This window comes from Salvelinus alpinus, chromosome 3 (genome assembly GCF_045679555.1).
Source record: "Salvelinus alpinus chromosome 3, SLU_Salpinus.1, whole genome shotgun sequence".
Lineage (NCBI taxonomy): Eukaryota > Metazoa > Chordata > Actinopteri > Salmoniformes > Salmonidae > Salvelinus > Salvelinus alpinus.
Window position 1 is genome coordinate 11,194,637 of NC_092088.1, and position 6,201 is coordinate 11,200,837.

Genomic DNA, 6,201 nt, shown 5'->3' on the forward strand with positions numbered 1-6,201 from the left:
CGTTTTATATGTGGCATAAACGCATCTGGTCACAATGTTTTCATCTGATTAGGCTACTTCAGAAGTCTCCTGTAGACGTGCGCACATTCGTCCAAAATATAATTCCATCATCCTCAAAATGGCTTGACATTAACCAGGTTTCCATCCAACCTTTTAATGCGAGTTAAATTGGATAAAACATGTCAAAGACATCATGGGATGCAGTTTAATAGGCTACAGATGAAATAAGTTATTATTGGTGAAAGAGCTCCTTTCAATAAATATCCAGGGTCTTATTCTGGTGACGTGATGATCGATGCTTGGCTGCCGTTGACAAATACAAATTATTTTGCTCTTATCCATAATAATCTCATTGTGTCGTAGGCTATACCCACACTGTATCTGTGAGCTGTTGGCTAGAACACACTTTATCCGTAATAAGTGAATTTGATGGAAACACAACTCTGATGGGAAAATATGCATATGATTTTTATGCAGATTTTAGAAAATTCCAGGTGAGGCTGGTGTGAGGAGCTATAGGAGGACGGGCTCGTTGTAATGGCTGGAATGGAATAAATGGAACGGTATCAAACACATCAAACATATGGAAACCACATGTTTCCCTCTGTTTCCATTTATGCCATTCCAGCCATTACAACGAGCCCGTCCTCCTATAGCTCCTCCCACCAGGCTCCAACGGAATATTGACATAAAAACTGTCCCCAATTGGGTGGAAACCTAGCTATAGACACCTTAAAGGCTCAAGTGCGCTAGTCCAGTGTAACTTTGATTTTGCCTGTATGTCATGGTTCATCAGCAGCCCCAAACATCTAAAGAATAAGCTACAGACCAGCCAAAACAAGCTTGTAAGAATTGTACTTAAACTCCCCTCCCATACTCATCTGGAGGTCAAGCATTTTTTTCCGTCTGTATCCAGGCAAGTCAGTTAAGAACAAATTCTTATTTACAATGATGGCCTACCCAGGCCAAACCTGGACGACACTGGGCCAAATGTGCGCCGCCCTGTGGTACTCCCAATCACGGCCAGATGTGATACAGCCTGGATTCAAACCAGGGACTGTAGTGACGCCTCTTGTATTGAGATGCAGTGCCTTAGTAAAAAAAATAGGGACCACATGGAAATAAGTCCCCGACTTTATTGTGCAATCCTGGTCACTTTGACAAATCTTATATACAGTATGTATTTTTTTAACTGACAAATAAAATCAATCAATCCAAACAAATCACCAAAAAGTTTAATGACATTCGGAGATTGTCAAACCAACCTTTTATACTGGGTAAGCCCACAAGGTAGGAAGGAATGTATTTTCTGTTTGTTGAGATTGACAGTCTATTTATTGAGTTGTTGAAAACCATGATATTGAAGTGCCCGAAGTCAGTATGATTTTTTTTATTAGTTGTGTGGTGCATTGGCACAGAAACCTGATGGTGGAAAATTTGTTGCATTATTTTATATAATTATTAATATGGCATCAAAATGCTGAACATCTGATTTCCCCCTAGCTGATCATTGTCTGCAGACGGCTCTGATCGTAGTGTAATGAAACAGGCAGGGAGAGTGAGTTTGTCCGTGGTGGTCGGTGAACCCTCAACCCGCATTTTTATTAATAACTCCTAGGAGTTGGACCAACCTCCCCCGCATTACATTTCGAACTGCCCCTTTAACAGATGAACAATGAACACCATTCTGTCCTATTGAACTGCAAATCCCCCCCCCCCCCCCCTAGCAGAAGTGTGAAGTTTCACCACTGCCCTTTAACCTTATCAAACAAAAGACAAAAACAAATTCATAATTTTTAACAATTACAAAACGTTTCAATGTGGATAATGTAGATAGTTTGACCATATTGTCAATGTATTGCATTGTTGCATCTTGCTCATCTCAAGATCTCGCGCGCTGCTCGTGGCAGAGTCATTTTGCCACATATATCTTTACTCAAGCCAGGTAACGTTAGCAACGGTTTTATAACCGAATCAAATGTTATTTGTCACATGCACCGAAAACAACCTTACTGTGAAAAGCTTACTTACAAGCCCTTAACCAAAAATGCAGTTCAGGAATAAACTAAAGTAAAAAAAATACTGGAGTCTTTGACAATTTTTTGGACCTTCTTCTGACACCGCCTAGTGGGTCCTGGATGTCAGGAAGCTTGGCCCCAGTGATGTACTGGGCTGTACGCACTACCCTCTGTAGTGCCTTCCGGTCAGATGCCGAGCGTTTGCCATACAAGGCGGTAATGCAACCGGTCAGGATGCTGTCGATGGTGCAGTTGTAGAACTTTTTGAGGATCTGGGGACCCATGCAAAATCTTTTCAGTCTCCTGAGGGGGAAAAGGTGTTGTCGTGCCCTCTTCACAACTGTCTTGGTGTATTTGGACCTTCGTTTGTTGGTGATCTGGACACCAAGGAACTTGAAATTCTCGACCCGCTCCACTTTAGTCCCGTCGATGTTAATGGGGGCCCGTTTGGCCCTCCTTTTCTTATAGTCCTTTGTCTTGCTCACAATGAGAGAGGTTGTTGTCCTGGCTTCTGACCTCCACCCTATAGGCTGTCTCATCGTTGTCGGTGATCAGGTCTAACACTGTTGTGTCGTAAGCAAACTTAATGATGGTGTTGGAGTCGTGCTCTGCCACACAGTCGTGGGTGAACAGGGAGTACAGGAGGGGTCTAGGCACGCACCCTGAGGGGCGCAAGTGTTGAGGATCAGCGTGGCAGATGTGTTGTTGCCTATCCTTACCACCTTGTGGTGGCCCGTCAGGAAGTCCAGGATCCAGTTGCAGAGGGAGGTGTTTAGTCCCAGGGTCCTTAGCTTAGTGATGAGCTTTGTGGGCACTATGATGTTGAACGCTGAGCTGTAGTCAATGAACAGTATTTTTCACATAGTACTTATTTTTGTCCAGGTGGGAAAGGGCAGTGTGGAGTGCGATTGAGATGGCGTCATCTGTGGATCTGTTGGGGCGGTATGCGAATTGGAGTGGGTCTAGGGTTTCCGATATGATGGTGTTGATGTGAGCCATGACCAGCCTTTCAACGCACTTCATGGCTACAAATGTGAGTGCTACGGGGCGGTAATCATTTAGGCAGGTTACATTCCCTTTCTTGGGCACAGGGACTATGGTGGTCTGTTTGAAACATGTTGGTATTACAGACTCGGCCAGGGAGAGGTTGAAAATGTCAGTGAAGACACTTGACAGTTGGTCCATGCATGCTTTGAGTACACGTCCTGGTAATCCGTCTGGCGCAGCCGCTTTGTGAATGTTGACCTGTTTAAAAAGTAATTTATATTATTCATTCAGAGGCTAGTTTATCACCATGATCTATAAGAGAATATTGATTATTTTGGCCTTTAAAAGTGCTTGCTGCAGTATGACAATATATCCTTTCGCAAATAGCTAGTTAGCTAGCTGTCGCCACTGACTGACGGATGGTGATTTAAAAATGTTTTTTTTAAATAAATACAATTTAAAAAGTGGAAGATAACCGCAACACGAGTATACACAGACATAACTACATTGTCGGTCTCCACCAGAGATAGCTCAGGAAGTACACCAGAGACAGACATTGCTCCAGTCAGATGAAAGTTAGCTAGTCAGGTAGGTAGCTAAAATGCGACCACGTGCCAACATGAAAAGGTAGATAGCTGGTTTGCCAACTCTCGCTAACCCATGCCATGTCCTTGGTCAAATTTACCATCAGGGTGCTGGCCCTGCGTGGCCGTCGCGCGCCGTTTGTGAAAATCTCTATGGAAATTGTAGATTGAAAAGAATGCTTTTACACGACAGTACAAATATGAATTTGCAGCCCCTATGGTCATTCCGACATATATATTTTCTAATGCGCCCCAGTGGTCTAATGGATAAGGCACTGGCCCCCTTCAATATCGACTGCCTCCCAAACAGCCAGCTGTCAGCTTCCTGGTTGTATACAATGTATCTGCTGTACATATAATGACACACGAGATTCCAATAGTTCATAAGATGTTGCAGTATGGACTGCGAAATGTGGTTCTATGGTGTAATGGTTAGCACTCTGGACTCTGAATCCAGCGATCCGAGTTCAAATCTCGGTAGAACCTGATGTTTTATCACGACCATGAAGATTTGTCACATGTATTCCACCGAACATTTGTCCTAACTAAATTTGCGCTGTGTTAATGCATCTCCAGAGGGTGGTGCAGTCTGCACAACATCACCGGGGGCAGACTACCTGCCTTCCAGGACACCTACATCACCCGATGTCACAGGAAGACCAAAAGATCATCGAGGACAACAACCACTCGACCCACTGCCTGTTCACCCCGCTACCATCCAGAAGGCGAGGTCAGTACAGGTGCATCAAAGCTGGGACCGAGAGACTGAAAAACAGCTTTTATCTCAAGGCCATCAGACTGTTTAACTGCCATCACTAACACAGAGAGGCTGCTGCCTACATACAGACTTGAAATCATTGGCCACTTTAATACATGGATCACTAGTCACTTTAATAATGCCACTTTAATAATGTTTACATATCTTGCATTACTCGTCTCATATGTATATACTGTATTTTATACCATCTATTGCATCTTGCCTATGCCGCTCGGTCATCGCTCATCCATATATTTATATGTATATATACTTATTCCATCCCTTTACTTAGATTTGTGAGTATTATGTAGTTGTTGTGGAATTGTTAGATTACTTGTTAGATATTACTGCACTGTCGGAACTAGAAGCACAAGCGTTTCGCTACACTCGCAATAACATCTGCTAACCATGTGTATGTGACCAATAAAATTCGATTCGATTTTATTTGAAGTAAGATATTGAATTCAGTATTTTTTTACTCTTTCTTCCACGGCAGAATAAAAACCATATCAACAAAGCAGTGAGCCTTGCTGGTGATGTCAGAGCAGAGCAGAGCAGGAGCCAGCAGAGAAACCTCAGGGCCTACATTCAGAAGATATTGACATCATAGCAGAGGCTAATGAGAAGCCCAATGAGGCTACTGCAAAGAACATAGACCACAGGGCATCTAGGTAGTGAATGAGTCCTGCTTTGTGTCTATTTTCTCACGTAATCAATACATTTAGCATTTTTTGTTTGAAAGGATAAAACATCTATGTTGAGTTTTTGTAGACATGCTGATCTCACTTGAGTTGATTGCTGAGTTGATTATTTTTCTATAAATTACAAGTAAATGCTATTCAATGAATGAGCAAAAAACATCTGATTCCGCGTGAACGGGAAGAAAAAACTAGCAGAGGATGGTTTCGATCCATCGACCTCTGGGTTATGGGCCCAGCACGCTTCCGCTGCGCCACTCTGCTATACAGGAATTTGTAGCGCAGTTACGTTAATATACGTAGCTGGAAACGCCCACACTGTACGACTGGTGAGAGAGGCAAGGGTGCACTCGGTTCGGAAGTCGTTACCTACCGCAACTGTGCAAGAAGAGGTAGAAATGATATGCGGTCGTGTACAGTATGAGAACATTTAACTTGTTTGCCTTATGCTGAATCAGGCCATTGTCAAATCTTGACCCTTTCGCATTCCAATGAAAGTACCTAGCTACAAATGCGACAGTAACCATACGATTTAGCAAAAGACGACCACGAAGGGACTCGAACCCTCAATCTTCTGATTCGAAGTCAGACGCCTTATCCATTAGGCCACGCGGTCGATGTAGAAAACTACAACGTTTAAGACATCTAAAGGCTACTACTTTTAACGTTGGATCAATGATGGGGTAAGATGAAGATATAATTTACGCTTTTAGGCGATGTCTGCTGGCCTGGCTAGCTGTGCTCATGTGCAGAAACACGCAATCGAGTCTAATGGTCTTATCGCGCTGTTATCAATGGCACTCCTTCGATAATGAAAACGTGTCAGTTTGTCACTTTCACGAGGTTGGAGTAATAACAAGTTCGGTTACTTAAGACATTAGCTATAGAAGATTTCGAGAAAATTAAACAACGAAGGAATAATTTTTCACTTCTCTCATTGAATTCTTAAACATCAAACCCGGTCTGCTCTACCGAGTCTGCTTGGCAAGCATTCACGGAAATCTCGCGATGTCGGGCCTCGTTTTAAAAAAACTCGGTTTGAATATTTGTTTTCTGCTCAGTGGCTCACCGTGCTGGAGTGAGTGTTTGCAGCTAAACACTGTAAATACAACTAGACGGGTGAAATAATATAGTCATACGTAAGACGCCGTTGACCT

At 43.0% G+C, this 6,201-nt stretch overlaps 2 non-coding genes across 2 annotated transcripts; one reads left to right on the forward strand and one right to left on the reverse strand.

Annotated features, from left to right (window-relative positions):
* Positions 1 to 4,003: 4,003 nt before the first annotated feature.
* Positions 4,004 to 4,075, forward strand: trnaq-cug (transfer RNA glutamine (anticodon CUG)). Its single transcript has one exon. It is a non-coding gene; the product is annotated as a tRNA-Gln (tRNA).
* A 1,512-nt stretch (positions 4,076 to 5,587) lies between these two features.
* trnar-ucg (transfer RNA arginine (anticodon UCG)) lies at positions 5,588 to 5,660 on the reverse strand. The gene has a single exon. It is a non-coding gene; the product is annotated as a tRNA-Arg (tRNA).
* Positions 5,661 to 6,201: the final 541 nt, after the last annotated feature.